This window comes from Eschrichtius robustus, chromosome 8, assembly GCF_028021215.1.
Source record: "Eschrichtius robustus isolate mEscRob2 chromosome 8, mEscRob2.pri, whole genome shotgun sequence".
Classification (NCBI taxonomy): Eukaryota; Metazoa; Chordata; class Mammalia; order Artiodactyla; family Eschrichtiidae; genus Eschrichtius; species Eschrichtius robustus.
In genome coordinates this window covers 104,936,830-104,954,840 of record NC_090831.1, presented here as the reverse complement: position 1 = coordinate 104,954,840, position 18,011 = coordinate 104,936,830, and the positions used below count along the sequence as shown (strand labels likewise).

At 38.6% G+C, this 18,011-nt stretch overlaps 1 protein-coding gene and 1 non-coding gene across 2 annotated transcripts in view; both read left to right on the top strand.

Annotated features, from left to right (window-relative positions):
* GRM8 (glutamate metabotropic receptor 8) overlaps nucleotides 1-18,011 on the top strand; it is a 778,703-nt gene that overhangs the window by 556,891 nt on the left and 203,801 nt on the right. The gene's annotated exons all lie outside the window — the stretch shown is intronic.
* LOC137768938 (small nucleolar RNA SNORA43) lies at nucleotides 13,479-13,612 on the top strand. The gene has a single exon (XR_011074860.1). It is a non-coding gene; the product is annotated as a small nucleolar RNA SNORA43 (small nucleolar RNA).

Below are 18,011 nucleotides of genomic sequence, written 5' to 3'. Positions count from 1 at the left end.
AAACTTGAACTATCACAAGGCCTTCCCAATAACACACCTCTGTAAGTTCTCTCAGTGGTTCCAAGGCCCTTGTATCTTTCACACATGGTGACTGTCACAGACTATAATAGTGTAGTTTCATGGGAACGAACTGAAGGTTTGACGAAATCATTTACAAGCTTCTTTATGCCTCCTTTTCCTTTTAGAACCATACCTGAACTATGCCTCCCAGGTTACTGGTATTTGATTGCAGCAGAATTCCTATGGGATTAAAACCATTCATACTGATGAATACTTTATTGAATAAACATTTCAACTTTGACCACTTAATAAAGTTTAGAAAATAAAATCTATATTTACTTTATGTTAAAAGAATTACTTTCAAAATATGCCTCTTTGTTGCAAGGGCCAATAAGTTAAAAATGAGTAATGCCTACTGTGACCATTTATTGACCGTGTGCCAAGAATTATGCAAAATGCTCAAATATATTATCTCATTTATTGTTTTATTCTTCACAGTAACTTTGTAAAGTGCATGTCACCCACTTTATGGGTAAAAAAAAATCTGAGGTTCACAGAGGTTAAGTAACTTTCCTAAAACCTCCTACCTTTTTTTTTTTTAATTTTAATTTTAATTTATTTATTTTTATTTTATGGCTGTGTTGGGTCTTCGTTTCTGTGTGAGGGCTGTCTCTAGTTGCTGGCAAGTGGGGGCCACTCTTCATCGCGGTGCGCGGGCCTCTCACTATCGCGGTCTCTTGTTGCGGAGCACAGGCTCCAGACGCGCAGGCTCAGCAATTGTGGCTCACGGGCCTAGTTGCTCCGCGGCATGTGGGATCTTCCCAGACCAGGGCTCGAACCCGTGTCCCCTGCATTGGCAGGCAGACTCTCAACCACTGCGCCACCAGGGAAGCCCAAACCTCCTACTTTTTAAGTGACTAGTCTAGGAATTGGACTCACATCTTTTGACTCCAAAAGCCAGGTATTTACATTCTCTCACAGCATATAATATTGATTATACGTTAATTTTCTTTTGAGGTGGAGAAAAGTAAGATGACCCTAGAGAGTTAAACATTTTCCTTGAGGAAGTAGGGAGTAAGATCATTTGCTTGGGAAGTGCAGCAAATTATGAAAAAGACTTAAGGCCACCTCCATGAGAAATGTCTTTGAGCATCTGTAAAAAGTTAATAATTGTGGTGAGAGCCCAAAGGAAAGTAGATGGCACAAATGTATAATGGTATAGTCATCAGAATCCTGTAGCTCTCAGTCAAGTCTGGACAGGGAAGAGGTAGAAAAGATGAACAACAGAGCTGATTCCAGAGACAAACACTTCTAGAGATTGGAAATGGAAAGCAAATGGAAAATCTAAAGTTAGCATCTGGTTACGTCTACCTCTGACTCTCAGTGGCCACGATGGCCTTGCAAAGTAGCCAATGGAGACTACGCTGACAAGTCCTGACCTCCACCTCTGACCAGCAGAGGAACTCACCAGCACAGAGGCAGAGCTCGTCATCGCAAATTCTTTTACCTGATTCATGGCCGGTTGTGGAATTTCTGAATCAAAACCCAAAACCTCTGTGAATCAAATCTTTTCCCCTGTTCCAGAACCTGATTCTGAAATAGTCAGGTATGAACACATTTGGTCCTTGAAGAATGCATTTTTCTAAACTTCCCTATATGGAACAAGTTTAGCCTTTCCTCTGGAAAAATGAGAAAATAGAAATAACTCACTGCAATTCTGAAAGGCATCACTGTTCAAATTAAGGGATCCACTAAACTATGTTCTTGTGAAAGAGTTATTTCTAGAACTAGAAAACAGTTTTTAGATAATCATAAATTTTTGTTCTCAGCATGGTTTCTAGGTAAAGAGATGTTTCCATAAAATTCTTCAGATATTAACCAAAAGAACTGCTAACTTAAGGTCTATTATTAATTTGATTAAATAATTGCTTTGTGAATTTTAATTTTTACAAACATGTAAATTGGTAATATATAATATGGGGTAAAATGTACTTTCAAATATTCAATGTTTGAAGTAGAAATGAAGGCTATATTGAAAATATGTAGAGAAAATTGTGTGTAGAGACAGCATGGTTATTGACCTGCTTTATTTTTCTCCATTGTCTCTTTTTGGGAAAACCTGTTCACAGCTGTGTGTCTCAGCCAAGTTTGACCTGCCCTCCCAGCATAAAGGAGGGCAACGGTTGGCTGTGTCTATGAACTCTTTTACCCCTGCCACTCATGTCCCTGCACGGCTCACACTAATGGTACATGCAGGCTCCTGTTTGTCCCACCAGCCTCCTAAGCCTGGACCTGTCAGTCACGCTAAGGCTTTCCATTTCCGGTCCCTAGAATTATTTGTCTCCAGGATCAGGTCTGTTGTTCACACTTTCGACCTCTTCCCTGTCCAGAATTGGCTGAAAGCTATAGGATTCTGGTGACTACACCATTATACATTTGTGCCGTCCACTTTCCTTTAGGCTCTCACCACAATTATTAACTTTTTATACATGCTCGAAGACATCTTGGAAGTGGCCTTAAGTCTTTTTCGTAATCAGTTACACTTCCCAAGCGAATGATCTCACTTCCTACTTCTTTAAGGAAAATGTGTAGACTCTCTAGGGTCTCCTATAGTTACTTTTTTCCACCTCACAAAATTTTTAAAGAAACTATTATCTTTTTCCTGCTCCCCTTGACATGTTTATTGCCGCTCTTCTTTGATGGAGGAGGAGCTCAGCGGCCTTGTTTGGAGAATAACCCCTGCACTCATGTTCATGATCCTTCCTCTTCTCTCTCATGCTTTCCTCTCTCAATTGCTGCCATTTCTTTAGTCTGTCCCTCTTCACTGATACTTTGTCTTCTGCCTACAAATGTTCTCAAATATTCTGTCTGTGCATGAGAGTAGAGTGATACTTTAAAACACCCTCAGGGAGAACGAAGTTTCTTGGCTTTTGAAGTTTCTGGGCACAGATGGAATAAAAGATGCATTAGAAGTTTTGGACCAGAGGGAGGAGGTGAGAACCAACGTTCCGTAGGGGCATTTAAGAAGGGGTTGCTGCAAAAGTGGATAGGTCACATCATGAAGTCATACTTTCTAGCAGCACTCACCTTCGGGACTCTGAGAGAATGACATAGGCAGACACCACAGGGGAGTAAAAGGTACTGTAGAAAAACTGTAGTTATTACAAGCCTAACTGATCTCTTTCTAAATTTCAGTGCATTTCTATAGAGAAATAACTTAGCTGTCAAATACACTTCTCTGGGTAACTGCTTTATAACTCCAGATAGTTATGGAAAATACTGCTGCCAACATGATTTTTAAATTAGGCCAATTAGACTGAAAAGTCAGGAGTCTAAGACAGACTATATATAAGGAAGGAAAAAAAAACTATTTTAAGAAAGAGATCAGGCTAGCCTTTTCGAAAGGAAAAATAAATACATTATTAAATTCGAATGCCTAAATTTAAATGTTTCCTAATCTAATTCAATTGTATCACATAGATTATTATTAAACACCTACTGTGTGTCTAGCTATGCTAGAGAATGCAAATGTCTGGCTTAAAGTTAGCCTTCTATAAGTGGATACTGTCATTATTGAATTACTTTTGCTAGTTTTCTGAGTTCCATAAGGTCAGGGGCTGTGCCTTTAATGTTTTGAAACCCCAATCCTAGTATAGACTAGGGTGTAGAAGACACTAAATAAACGGTTGCTGAAGGAAAGAAAGACCACTAAGATGACGTATTTACTGGTATTCCATTTCCCCCAATACACACAGCTGATGGCAGTCACAGTTTGCTTGTAATGCACACCCCATGTACTATTAGAATACTCATTTTGTTTCCACTTTGCTTACAATTCTGACTCCTCTTTGAAATTCTAAAGGTGAATATAGGGACTTTAACTTTTAATTTTTGTAATGTCTAATACATAATAATAACCATAGCCTCTTTGTAGAGATGAAAGTTAATCTGCCTTTGCTGCTCTCGTGAGACATTGTAGGTTCTTGACTATGGGAGGGTTGTGACGATAGTAATGTTTGGGGAAGATTTATCAAGTAATTGTGTAGAAATGGATTGTTATGAAGAAAGACTGGTGATAGGACTGCCAGGTAGGCATGAGGTAACAAGGACCAAGGTCTTAGTGAGTGTTTTATTGACTTTTGCAGTTGATATGGCAGATATTGGGTATGGATGAAGCATATTGAATAACGGGAGTCTTTGGAAATAAGGATCTGAGGAAAATGCACATAATACTTTTTACAACCAGACTTAGAGTGGTTTGTACTCTCTCTGTCAGTTACTATTCATGTTAGTCTTTTCTTTAGTATGGAGTTTTAGAAAAGACAAAAGATCCTGTATCCTGAGAGAATGTTGACCTAATGTGATGATCAGTTTTATGTGTTAACTTGACTGGGTCACACAAGGAGTCAAGATATTTGGTCAAACATTATTCTTGGTGTTTCTATGAGGGTATTTTCAGACTTACATTTAAATTGGTAGACTGAGTAAAGCAGATTGCCTTCCCCAATGTTGATGAGCCATATCCAATCAGTTGAAGGCCTGACCTTCCCATGAGTAAGAGAGGATTTTTCCTGCCTGACTGCCTCTGAACTGGGACATTGGCTTTTACCTGCCTTCAGACTTGAACTGAAATATTGACTCTTCCTGTATCTTGAGCCTGACAGCCTTTAAACTGGAACTACACCAGTGGCTGTCTTGGGTCTCCAGCTTGCTGACTTGGGACTTGTTGAACTCCATAATTGTTGACTCATAAGTGCATGAGCCAATTCCTTATAAATCTCTTTAAATATATATATTGAAATACATACAAATATATATACACACACACACACACACACACACACACACACACACACACATCCTATTGGTTCTGTTTCTCTGGAGGGCCCTAACTAATCCCCTTCTTTATACATTTTCCCAGTGTAATAGGTGATTTCTCTCAGGTTCACATGGATATTGAAAAAAAAAAAGAAACAACACTTGATATCACTTGCATATTGTTTCTACTAAATATACTGTCAGTGACATTAAAATTAATACCAACCCTTGCAATTTTGTGTTCTCTCCTATCTTAAAATAATGGAACTTTTATCTAAAATTCATTTCCTAGTGATATATTTAATGATTGCTTGGATCTTCTTTACTTGCCTTAGGTTTTAACAAACTAGATGCCATGTAAAATAATAAGTAGTTTGAAGTTAACACAGTGAAATTTCCTAAAAGAAACGGTCCTTTGGTTACTTACTGCCATTCCTAAATATGCCAAGATCTTTTTTTTCTTTTTTTTAATGATGAATACTTTCATCTTAAAGGTTGAACACTTAAACGTTTTGGAGCTCTCCCATATTTTCAGATAGTGAAATCTTAAAAGTTTTGTATGTTTCAATGGCTGTGAATTAAAATAACATTGATGATAAAATGCTGGTTTTATATATATACATGTACATATACATACATACATTCATATATACATACATATGTATATATACATAACATAGGTGTGTCAACACATATATCTGTATGTATTCTCCCTGTAAAGATTTCATGCATGCAAATATACTTAGGTGGAAATAAAGCATACTTTCAAAGAATGACTGATATAGCCAGTTTTCAATATATAGCAATTATGAAAACAACTACCACCACAATGATGTTGATGATTATGATGATAAAACATGCATATGGGATGGGCAAGTTTACACAACAACAGGGAGATTGGCATCATGGCACATCATAGCTAATGATGTTGTGAATGTATTTATAAAGAAGAGCAAGTCAGCTTCTCTAGGTAGTTACCAGAGAAAACTGAGAAGACTGGAGGTTACTGTCTCAGGGTCTGTGTTAGAAGTATGAAGCAAACATGTAGTAAGAGGCTTGTAGATGACCAGAGAGCCTGATTTAGTTTTTTGTTGATGGTAACTAGGCAGGAGAGGTCCAGACCTTACTGGATCTGAGGAAGTGTTCATGAATTTCAGAGAAAACACAGGGGAGGTGGTAGTAGGGTTAATAGAGTGGAACTGCCTACGGTCTTTGATAATAGCCAATATAAGAAATAGGCGCTTGGATGTGCTGTGCTCAGAGGGCTTTTTCCTGACTCTTGTAATTTAAAAAATTTGACCTGGTTCAGATGAGGGTCTCCAGATGGAAAACTGTTCTTTTATAGACTCTTATTTACAACTTCTCCTTGACATAGGCTCTTAGATGGCCAGTTAGCATCTCAAATTCAAGTTGTGCAAAAAAAATTCTTGATGCCTTAAACACAAACTTATTCTATCCCAAGAGTTCCCATTTCAGTGAATTGTACCACATCTATCCTTTGATTCAGCTGAAAGCTGAGGATTCACCTTTTTTTAAAAAAATTTATTTATTTTATTTATTTTTGGCTGTGTTGGGTTTTCGTTGCTGTGCACAGGCTTTCTCTAGTTGCGGTGAGTGGAGGCTACTCTTCATTGTGGTGCGCGGGCTTCTCGTTGCTATGGCTTCTCTTGTTGCGGAGCACAGGCTCTAGGCGTGTGGGCTTCAGTAGTTGTGGCATGAGGGCTCAGTAGTTGTGGCTCACGGGCTCTAGAGTGCAGGCTCAGTAGTTGTGGCACACGGGCTTAGTTGCTCTGCAGCATGTGGGATCTTCCCAGAGCAGGGCTCGAACCCGTGTCCTCTGCATTGACAGATAGATTCTTAACCACTGCGCCACCACGGAAGCCTGAGGACTCATCTTTAATTCCTCCTTTCCCTCCCTGCTGCTGCTACTACTACCATTGCTATCACTACTCCTACTACTATCACCACCACTACTGCTGAAACAGCCCCATAACTAGTCTTCCTGCTTTCTTTTTCTACAAGGCATCCAGAGTAAGTTTTTAAAACTAGATCATGCCTGATTGAAACTCTTAATTGATTTTCCAATGTACTTGGGAAAAAATCTGAACTTGATCTCACTGGCATAGACCTTATCTGCCTTCTACTGTATCTCATCCTTCCCATTCCCACCTGTTTGTTCCAACACCAATGACATTTCTGTTCCTTGACTGTGCCAAGCCCTTTTCCAGCCTCACTACCCTTTGCACCTGCTGTTCTCTCTGCCTAGAATTCTCTTTTCCTGGTTTGTCACCTGCCTCCTTTTCATTCTTCATGTCCTTATCCCTTGCTATTCTTCAACAGACAACAGAAGCCACTCCATTTTTAGCAGCAAGGAATCTCACACGATAGATCAGTGCTTACAGTTTTTTGGGAAGGCTTGGGAAGAGCTCCAGATTGGACCTTCAAGGGTGAACCCAAGAACACCACCCCAGAACTGGTCCATCAGCACTGCCTCATCAGGAAGTGGGGGAATCAGGAAACCACTGTCCCAACTTCTGGCTTCAGGTTGTACTGCTGTCACCATGCCACAAGCAAGGCATGGGAGATGGGCTTGTCCAAAACACACCAGGGGATACCGGCAGCCCACTTATAATGATCACTATCGTCTGGCAGACTCACTTCTTAGGTTGTCACAGAGGGGTCCAGATTCCCTACCCTAGCCTCCTTGGTTACTCTGTTTGCTTCTGTCATCTCCAATGTCTGGGATTAAGTGGACTATAAGCCATTTTCTACCGCTGGTGGTATTTCCAAGACTAAACAGAAGCATTTCTCACAAAACCTGACCATTTGTACTCAATTCTAGATCTTGTAATAAGAAAAATCAAAAGCAAGACTATAGTCTAAGGTTTTCCAATACCGTTTTAAACAGGCTACTCAGAAGTCACTGGGAGAGTTTACTAGAAACACAGATTTATTTTTTTAATTCCTTCCTGGAAATAATGAAGTCCTTGGTGAAGCTCAAGAATCTGTTCCTTATAAAAACCACCAGTGCCTCTGGTACATGGTTAGATTTGAGAACCAGTAGACTAGAAGTATCTTGAGGTCCCTTCCATATTTTGTATGAGAATTCATAAGTACCTTTAACATATATAAGCAATGGTATTAACTAAGATAAGAGCTATAAATGGGCCTGCAGTGTGAACTGCCAGGTCCACTGTGCTCCTACGGCTCTGCATTGCATGTGGTTGCAATTCAGGGCAGCCCAACCCAACACTCTGAGGCTGCAGCTGGGAGCAACTGTGACTAAACTGATTCCCATAATAGCTGACTCATTTCATTGCTTCCTGCTTCTCTTATTGTAGTTTAAAATGTTTGCCATGGAGAGCCTAGCGCACTGCCCAGTGCATTGCAAGTGCTTGGTAATTACTAGTTATATATACATGTTTATTAAAAGAAGGAAGGGAGGGAGGGAGGAAGGGATGGAGAGAGGGAGGAAGCAAGTAATGGGACAATGTGGGAAATATAGCATAGAAACAAATTTACTGTTCTTAGGTCAGGATGGAATTTTGACTTAGGAACATAAACACTTAAAGTCTCTGGAGAAGAAGACAACATTATTTTCTCCACTGTCTTATGGCTATCAAAAAATTAAATTTTGTTGCACTGATTTTTAGGCATCTGAGAGCTTAGGTAGCTGCTTTTTTTGGCTGAACATAACTTAAAAATAAATAATAGAGATTTTTATTTCATCAAATGTTGTGAGAATGGCCTTGGGCTGGGTGCACTCAACTGAGCCTGGAGTTCTAGAGGCCCCTTTACCACCCTTATCAAATTATGTAATTTATTTCTCTCAACTTTTTAAACTCTAAAATGTAGATTATGATAACTTTTTAATTATAGGATTCTTAAGAGAATCAATTGAGCTAATGAATGAGAACATGGTAAGAAATATTTAAAAGTGAGATCTAAAAAAGATTACTTGACATTCTTGCAGAAATAGGTTTTCTTAAAAATCAATCATTAATTGCTAGAATGTAGAGGTATGAGGTATTTGATTCTGATACAGTCTTCAGCTTTATTTTCTTTGAATTGAATTCTTGGATTCCTGATTTCCTTTAAGTCCAACATGATTTCTTTCAAACACTGCACATGAAACGTCTTTTTATGTTCATTAATGGTCCCAATATTGTGCAATTACAGTTGTTCTGTCTGCTCTATACCAACCTCCCACATACTAAATCAATGTGTAAAGTCAAGTGGGTGATTAAAAGGACCCTATGAACTATCTGAACAGTGTGTGCATTGGTTCTGATGTTCTTCTCTTTCATTGTGGACCCAACACCAGTTCAGTTAATGTCCTCTATCCCCTTATGCAGCGATGCTTAGTTACCCTGAACAGATGTCACAGTGCCTGGAAAAAAAATCAGTTTTTCAATAGACGCAGATCTTATTTCTCTGAGGAGTACTTTCCATCACTCTCCTTTGAGCCAATATTTATCATTGCCCTGAAACATATGCATTGCAGCTAGAAGGATACAACCATCTCAGGCAAGCAAGCCCCCAGAGGGCTTAGGGCACTTCTGGGGCACACTGGCTCTTTATCTGGAGCCTGGAAATGATTTTTTGACACACATCGAAGGGAGAACCTCATCAGACACTGAAAATGTCACCCTGGAGTCTGCAAAAACCTTCCGACTGCTTCAGATGCAGAAACATAAAAGTCAAATTCAAAATGTAGTAGAAAAATGAAAGGAAATAGGAAAAGGGTGATTAAAAAGAAATGTATGAATTGCTTTTCTAGTTAGCCGTCTTTACAAAGTCATAGGGGGTGTGTTTTGTCCATTGAAGTCCAGAGTCCTTGGGCATCTAATGAAAATATCATGAATTTTCCAATTGCTTTCCATTTTAAAATTTTGAAAGCAAGGGGATTGACATTTAGCATCAATCCAGCAGATACAAAACAGCACGACAGAGCTCTTATAAGCTTATTTTTATTGAATTTGATCCTCATAAAAGCAACACAGTTACACTTGAGGGACAGTATGGAAAATGGCTTTGCCCTGAATTTTGATAGCATTGTTGAATCTTTAAATCTACTATCATTTCGGTCATTGTATCATTAGTCTTTTCCTCTGAAGTCCTTTGATGGCAATCATGTTTTACAGATGAACCCATTAATTCACTGGAACTTAAGTGATTAGGTCTGCTTGGCAGTCAGGTGCAGGGATAAGGTTAGATAAAAGCCCCTCAGGTTCAGGTGATTGCTAAGCCTTGAGGGCAGCAGCCAGACCTTCAGAAATCATCCACCAGCTTCTCCCACCACATTTAAAAGAAAGTTTATTTCCCTTTACAGAAAAAGTGCTTCTGAAGATTTTAAGGATCAGGTTGCTGGAAATATATGCTTTTCTCCTCAGAAGCTATGATTATAATTTAGGGAGAATTCCTTGAAGTAAATATAAATGTATTCCAATCTGTGCAATACACACGTAATTAATAATTTGGTAAATATTTATTTGACTTGCTGATGTTCCAGGCACCATGGTAGGCTCCACTGGGGTCACAAAGATATGTAGCCCATAGAATCTGACCCCATTGATCAATTAATTCATTTCTTCATTGTTTTGTCCAGTGATTTATGATAGTCAATAACTGTTTGATAAATTAAAGAAAAGATAGCTTATCAGGTAAGGCTGGATGTTGTAGGAAGCATCAGACGGATAAAGTGTTAACAGGCAGATAAGTCTGGATCATTCCAGGTATAGAAAAATAACATGACACTTTTCCTTCCCAAATAGATCCCAGAGCTGGAAAAGCATTACTAAACATATACTTACATTTAGTGAGTAGCACATACCCTGATATGCCTGGAGTGTTTTGTGACATGGATGCAACTGAAAAATAATATTAATATAAGTTAAATACTGATAAAATAATAGAAAAGATAAGCATCCCTTTTGTTAATTTTCCTGCAAATTTATGTTTATTTGTTTAGTTTTTCTTCAACGGGGGAAAATAGAGCAATTTATTATATCTCAATCTTTGTAACAAACTCCTCTAAATAAAATTACAACAAAGAGCAAGCCACTACATATACTTTAAAAATTCCCCTTCCATTTACCGTAGGAGAAAAACACTCTTAAGATTAATTGTGAGGGTTCCACCAGAGTATTGCCTAATTAAAGATGACCAGAGAAGCACCAGCCTTGGAGACTCCTTTAATTTGACAGCCTGGATACTTAGCATGTTTGAGAAGTAGTTCTGCAATCCATTCCATTAGTATCAACCTCTGGAACTTAGCTCAAACAATGGTAGTGCACAAAGGAATAACTTGCTTCTCCGAATAACAGACATTTACTGCATTTGCTTGCATTGTTTTTCACCTTTTTAGTAGATATTTTATTACTAAAATAAAAGAACTGTTTTATGGAAAAATTGCTCTAAGGTGCAGACTGTGGTGAACTTGGGGATCCATCCATTGCAGCCTTGAGTATAATTTTCACCTGAAGGTTGGGTAAGAGCGTTTTTGAAACAATGTGAGCAGCACTTAAGCACTGCTTCTATTATTTTCATCAAACAGTTTTTAATGCTTCTTTGTTCTTCCGTTGTTGAAGCTTCACATTAGTAACTGCTGATTGATGCTCAAAAGAGAGGGGGATTATGGGAGATAAGTATGGCATACTAATTCCTCTAAATTTGGGGATGGGAAAAAATGCAGAAAGATGTGAGGAAATGTTATAAACATTACAAAAGATAAAAAGAATGACCTGCAGAGGGATGATATGCTGATGTGTTATCCAGACAATAAAAGCTCTTTCCTTCACTGTCAGTTCCTAAGTGGAAACTCCCTTAGTTCTGAAGACCTTTACTAACTTACCTACATCAGTCCCCATCTTCCTCTCCTTCCCTCCAGCCCCATCTCTCCCTGTGCTTCTCTGCCTTCCTGCTCCCAAAGCCCTCCCTCCATCGCCAGCCCTTTTTAACCTCAGAAAGCAGAAATGTTCAAGTTTCTTCCCTCATAAAAGAAGAGTAAAAAGAAATAACACCTCCCTTGTGTTAAACAACTAGGTGGGAGGAATTCTTTTCAATGTATACATATGTCAAATTATTACAATGTGCACTTTAAATATCTTACAATTTTATTTTTTAATTATACCTCAATAAAGCTGTGGGGAAACCCACAAAACACACCTTCTGTAAACCTCCTGCCCAGCTGAGGACTATCCGATCTCTCTCAATCACAGCTTCCTTTAAGGAGCCAGGGCGTCCGGGTGTGGCCACTGCATCCTGTACCAGGATAGGTATTCCTGATTTTTCTTTTCCTCCAAGGTGGCTCCATGTGGTGGCATGCCATTGGTACTGATGCTGCCTTTATTTAATATTTTGATATTTTGTTCATGAATTTCTGCCTTAATTTTGGTTTAAATTTTTTTTCATTAATGTAGTATTTATTCTGATTACTGAGTTTTTTTGCCCCTTAATATTTGCATCCAATTGAGTGCCTCACTCACCTCACCCTAGTCGTGGCCCTGTGTTTCCACTAGGACATTTGGTCGGTAACTCAGGATAGTTGTATCTACCTTGAGTCAGGTCTCCTCTCACACTGCTGCTCTCCGTTTCTGTGAATGTCATCACGTTTTACCTGGTTGCCAAAGCCAGAAATCTAGGGCATCCTGGACCTGCCTTCACTCTTTCCCTTATCCCCATCTCCTTAACCATGTAATCAACAATCATATTTTGCCTCCTTAGCTCTTTAATATCTTTCTTCAGAGTAAGATAAGACCCTCATAATTTCTTTCCTGAATTGCTATAATCGTCCTCTATTCGTTTTGTATCGGTATGTCCCCCCATCCTTCCCCAGTTACATGGCTGCAGCCAGAGAAATCGTTCTAAAATGCAAATCTGATCATTCCCCTTGACTACTTAAAATCCTTCAGTACCTCTCCACAGCCTAGGATAGAATCCAGAATCCTTAGCAAGACATATAAGAACCTTAATCATTTGGTTCTATTGAACCCTTCATTTCCATCTTCTGCCACTAACCAATTAAGACCTTTGCTGGAGTACTTGCAGGGCCGTAAGTGGGCTATTTCCTCACAGCTTTGAGCCTTCTAGTGTGCTATTCCATCTGCCTGAAATTCTCTTCCTTTAAAATTCAGTTCGTAGGTCACCTTTTCCAGGAAGTCTTCCAGCTGTTTACAGTCTGAGCTAGGCATCCATTCCGTCTGCTCCCTGTCATTTAGTGCTTGCCTCTCATAGCTTTTATACTACTTCCTAGACAGTCTGCTCACCATGCCGTGAGCTCCTTGGGGGCAGGGACTATATCTTTTAACCCTTTGTCTCTAGTGCATGATATAGTTCTTGGCACAAAGTGGGTACTGCCCAAATTATAGAAGATATCACTCTGGCGGTCATTTTTCTTTTCTTATTTTATTTATAACATAAACAACATTTCCTTTAAAAATATTTTCATATATTACTAACCTTGTATTGGGGTAGTTCATGATGTGTTGTATTGGCCTAGAATTTGTTATTCTTGAATATAGACACCTCAATCCCTCCCCTCCCTACCCTACCCTACATGCTCCTGGAAAAGTTACCCCATCCGGATAATCCTAGTAGGAACAGAGATCCTTAAAAATCATGACTTTTTCTGGGTGGGAGGGAGGGGACGCTGTCCTGCAGATGCTGGACCTGCTGGCACCATGGGTGCAGCTGCCCTGCTGCACCTGTGACATTGGGGCAGAGAGGGAACGGCTATTTCTACACTCAGTGCTCAGAACAGTGAGCACTAAGAATGGTTTATAGCAGGACATTGCAAAACAAACAAACAAACAAAAATCATGACTTTACATAGGAGATCCATGAGGCAAGACCAGGGGTGCAGGCAGAAGCTAGAGTTCAGCATCAGACAGGACCATACAAATTCTGTTTCTCATTCTTGAGCTTAGACCTCCAGATACAAGACTTTATCAAAGCAAGAGACCATTGTTGGCCAGCTTAAATGCCTCTGGCTTTGGAGCTGGACAGAAATTGCATGCACATCTAGTCCGGTCAAGGAACCTAGAGGGGCAAACATATCTCAAGGGTCTGATTGACCCAGATTAATACAATTGAATAGCAAATGTGTGACAGAATCATTAAATCTAACTAGGTTTGCCTAAGCAGAATCCAGATGAGACACAAAGATCTAAAAATAAAATAGTATATTTCAACACTCAAGAGCTTTCTTGATCACTTTAAGGCATGCTAAGAATTTTCCATAGATATGACAGTTACGAGGCAATTAATGGAATACTTTGCAAATCAATTGCAGAAAAAGGAGAAAAAAATGAGTAAGAAACAGCTAAAGTAAAAAATGAAACTGCTATAAATATAGATAATAGCTTCCATTAAAAGTGTCTTCCAACATTGGAAAGTTTAATCACAGTTACACGCAAATCATTGGTTACACTCTATTTCACAGCTATCCAGCTTGGGAAAATCTATGCACCATTAAACATGATAGGTTCAATGTTTTTTATAATATCTGGTCAGCAGTGGAAAATTTTGTTAGCTGATTTTATTAACAAGTTTCAGTTTCATTTAATTTTAACAATAACAATTAAAAAGCAAGTACAATTTTTTTTAAAATCCGTAGACAACCTTTAAGATAAGATTAGACTGGCCTATGAAGAAGTAGATCCTGGAATATAGTAGAATTGAATTTCTGGAAAAAAATAATGCGTTTTCCTATTTGAAAAAGACAAGTTTAACTTTTACCTCAAGCCGTACACCAATATAATCACAGTGAGATCAGATCAGGGTCTTATGTGTAGTAGCCAACCATAAATCAATTATTTAAAAAATGTAGACAATGCATATCTAATCTGTAGAAGAGGAGGAACTTTTCTAAACTTAAAGGAACTGAGGGAAAAAAATCACATAGGGAAATAATAGATTTAACTAAATAAAAGGCTTAAACACTATGAACAAAGTTAAGGAGAAATAGCGGGGAGAAATATTTGCTTCAAATATAAAAGAAAACATTAATATATTGAATATTTATAATGCTTATACAAATTCCTCACAACCTCCCTCAAAATCCTAAAATATCAATCAACAAAGAACATATTCAAACAATTCACACAAGAAACTGCACTTGACTATTTATGAAAACGATTAAGCTTTAGAAATGATCGATTAAACATAACTTGAGACATCATTTTTCACCTATTGAATTAGAAAATATATGCAGGAGAAATATTTTGGGTTGATGAGAGGGCAAAGAGACGAGAGTGCTCTTTTATATGGCTGGCAAAGGATTAAATAGGTTATAAAGTAAAGAAAACTTCCTGGAAAATAACTTGCCAGTTATTCTTTTCTTACACTTTGGTTCAGAAATACCTCTTCCAAGAGTTTTACACTAACAATCTGAAGTAAAAAGTATTTGTGCGTGAAGATTTTTGTTAAGGCTTTTACTGTTAGAAAAAATACACAAATGGCAGTAAAATGGAATATAATATAGGCATTAATATTACAGTAGTTTAATGAAAAGAGAACATCCTTTTAAGTATAAAATGCAAATCCTATACATGGTGTGATGGATAGGACTTACATATACCAAAAGACTGAAAGAAGAATGCTGGTCTGTTAAAATGAGTGTGTATGGTTGGTAGCTTTATTATTAATTACTATTGTTTTCTGGTATTTTTCTCTATCTCCTTGATTTTCCAAAAGGGGCATTTATTATTTTCAAAATCAGGAAAATTAACATTGCTAATAAAAGGATTTGGTTGAAAATGGATCACAAGGGAATAATGTTAATATAACACTTCCTATTATTTACCAACCTTCAATAAATTAGCAGATTCTTTGTACCCATGTTGACAATTTGGTTTCCTGTCTTGTCACTTGTTATTCCAGTCAGTGACTACTGTGATCTTTAGGGGAGATACCATATCTAATTAACATTAGTGAAGTTTAAGGCAATTATTAAGTTATTTACTTCTCCAGCCAACTGTTCCCTGTTGAGGGCTTGGGTAGTGGAGCAAGGGGAGGGCAACACCATTCTTTGTGGTAATTTCATGAGGGGTAGATAAATAAACCAATCATTAGGCTATGAAAAGAATTTGCCCATAAAGTATGACCTACTAATTTTCTGATCTTGCATCTGTTTTACAAGGTTGATATTTGGAAGGCGATTATTTTACTTTTGTGGGATTTGACATTTGTTAGGAATCAACTCCTGAAAGAATAATGCAGTTAAAATAACCTTAACTAAATTCAGAGTTAGTAAGGAACTCTTCCATGGTAGGGAAGAGAAAAATTGCAACTTTTGTTTTTGTTGTTGTTGTTAGGACAGTGTAAACTCCTATATTCTGCAGTTAGGAGAAGCTATGGATGTAGTTTTTGAGATTCTGAAATATTCTCAATTTATTGCTCAGGGCCACAGTATTTTCCCATTATGTGCTGCTGGAAGAGTTCACCCTTCCCAGGATGGTATATTGAACACACCTTCCAAGTGGAGAGTTATACTGTGTCCTGAAGACAGACAGCTCCCTTCCCAACACTTTTAACACAGGTCACCCAATGTTGCCAGCAAGTACATAGAGAGTGGCCTTAGCAGTCACTATCCTTGGTGGGTGACAACTAGAGGCCTTTGGGACTCAACGATGAGGCATTTCCTCACCATTCTGTTTACCTCTTACTCTACAGCAAGTCTGTGTATCTGTCATTACTACAGAGTTTGACACAATTATAGCAAAACTTCAAAGATTGCAGTGTGAAAATTTAAATGCTGGTTCTCAGGGGTGTCTTCTGACTTTAAAGATACAGAGAGTGTTAGTTAGGCCTTCCACTCCTCTGTCAAGGCCCTCCTCCTCCCAGGGAAAGCCTGACTCCCTCTTGTGATTAGGCAACATGGTCTTTTCCATCCCCGCCTTTCACTTGTGGCCCTATCTCCTCCCAGCCTGTTTCTCCCTCCCTCAGAGTACCAGGGCTCTTGTCTTCTCTCCGTCCTACCCCACAACTGCCATGGAGAAAAAGCTTCCTACATTCCTTTACCCTCAGATCCAAATATTAGTTCATTTATAGTAAGATTTCCATCATTCTTGGTTCCATTTGCATTTAAAAGGCCCCAAGGGTCTGAGCAGTCTACAGGATTAAATTCTGATTGAGTAGAATTCCTTGAGTTGTCTGGAGAGTCCTGTGGGGATTGGTGCCCCTTCCTATCCAGCTGGCTCTGTTCTTGAACAAGGACGCATGATGAAATTGATCAGCTCCACTCTTAGTCTCCTGCTCTCATGCTCACCTTCTCCCTTCCCAGTTTCATCTCTACAGGTACACAGGCTGCATCTCAGTGGGCCCAAGTGGGATTTCATTTCTCCAATATTGTCAATAACTGAAGTTTTGGTCCTTCTGGCCAGCGCTAGTAGCAGTAGCAATAAATTCAGAAGCAGCTCCAACACAAGAATTTGTCTTTGCTTTGACTGCTTTATTTACACGATTAGAGCTTATCTTTTATAGTTTCCTCTGGCCAGCTTCTTTATAATAACCTGCTTTATAGAGAACCTCCCACCTCACAGTTCCCTGTCCATGTCATCTTATACAGAGGAAAACAGACCCCCCCAAATGATATTCAGTCAGTCCAACAACGGCAATAGATACATATATCCTCTCAGAGTTCAGTCATATAGCAAGAGTTCTACGCCTGATAATTCAGAGACTTCTCATATATTTGGTATATACATAAATTGTATGTATATATACAAACACAAAGAAGTACTGAGTTATTATTACAAGTGAAAATAAAATCTACAATTGTTAGTGGGATAAATTTGCAGAGGTAGATCTACTTCTGGCCAGTCCCTTCCTTTTTGTAAATGTCCTTTCCAGCCACACTACCCCCAATCACACCCCACACACACTCTATTGTCATTCGCTATTTCATTATCTTGAGAGTGATTTTGTTGAGGCCAGAACCATGACTTATCATTCAGTTGGGAAACTGAGGCTCTTTGGTTTTATTCTACCCATAAGTAAATTTTCTTCTGTTAGTCATCTAAAATAGACCCTGTGCTAAGTATCTTAAACACATTATCTTGTTCCATCATCACAATAACTCATTACTGTAGTTGGTATAGTTCCTATTTTACAGGTAAGGATATCAAAACTAAGGATGGTTGTTACCTGTCTCAGGTCACTATTGTGCAGCAGGGCTCAAGGAGGATTCTATA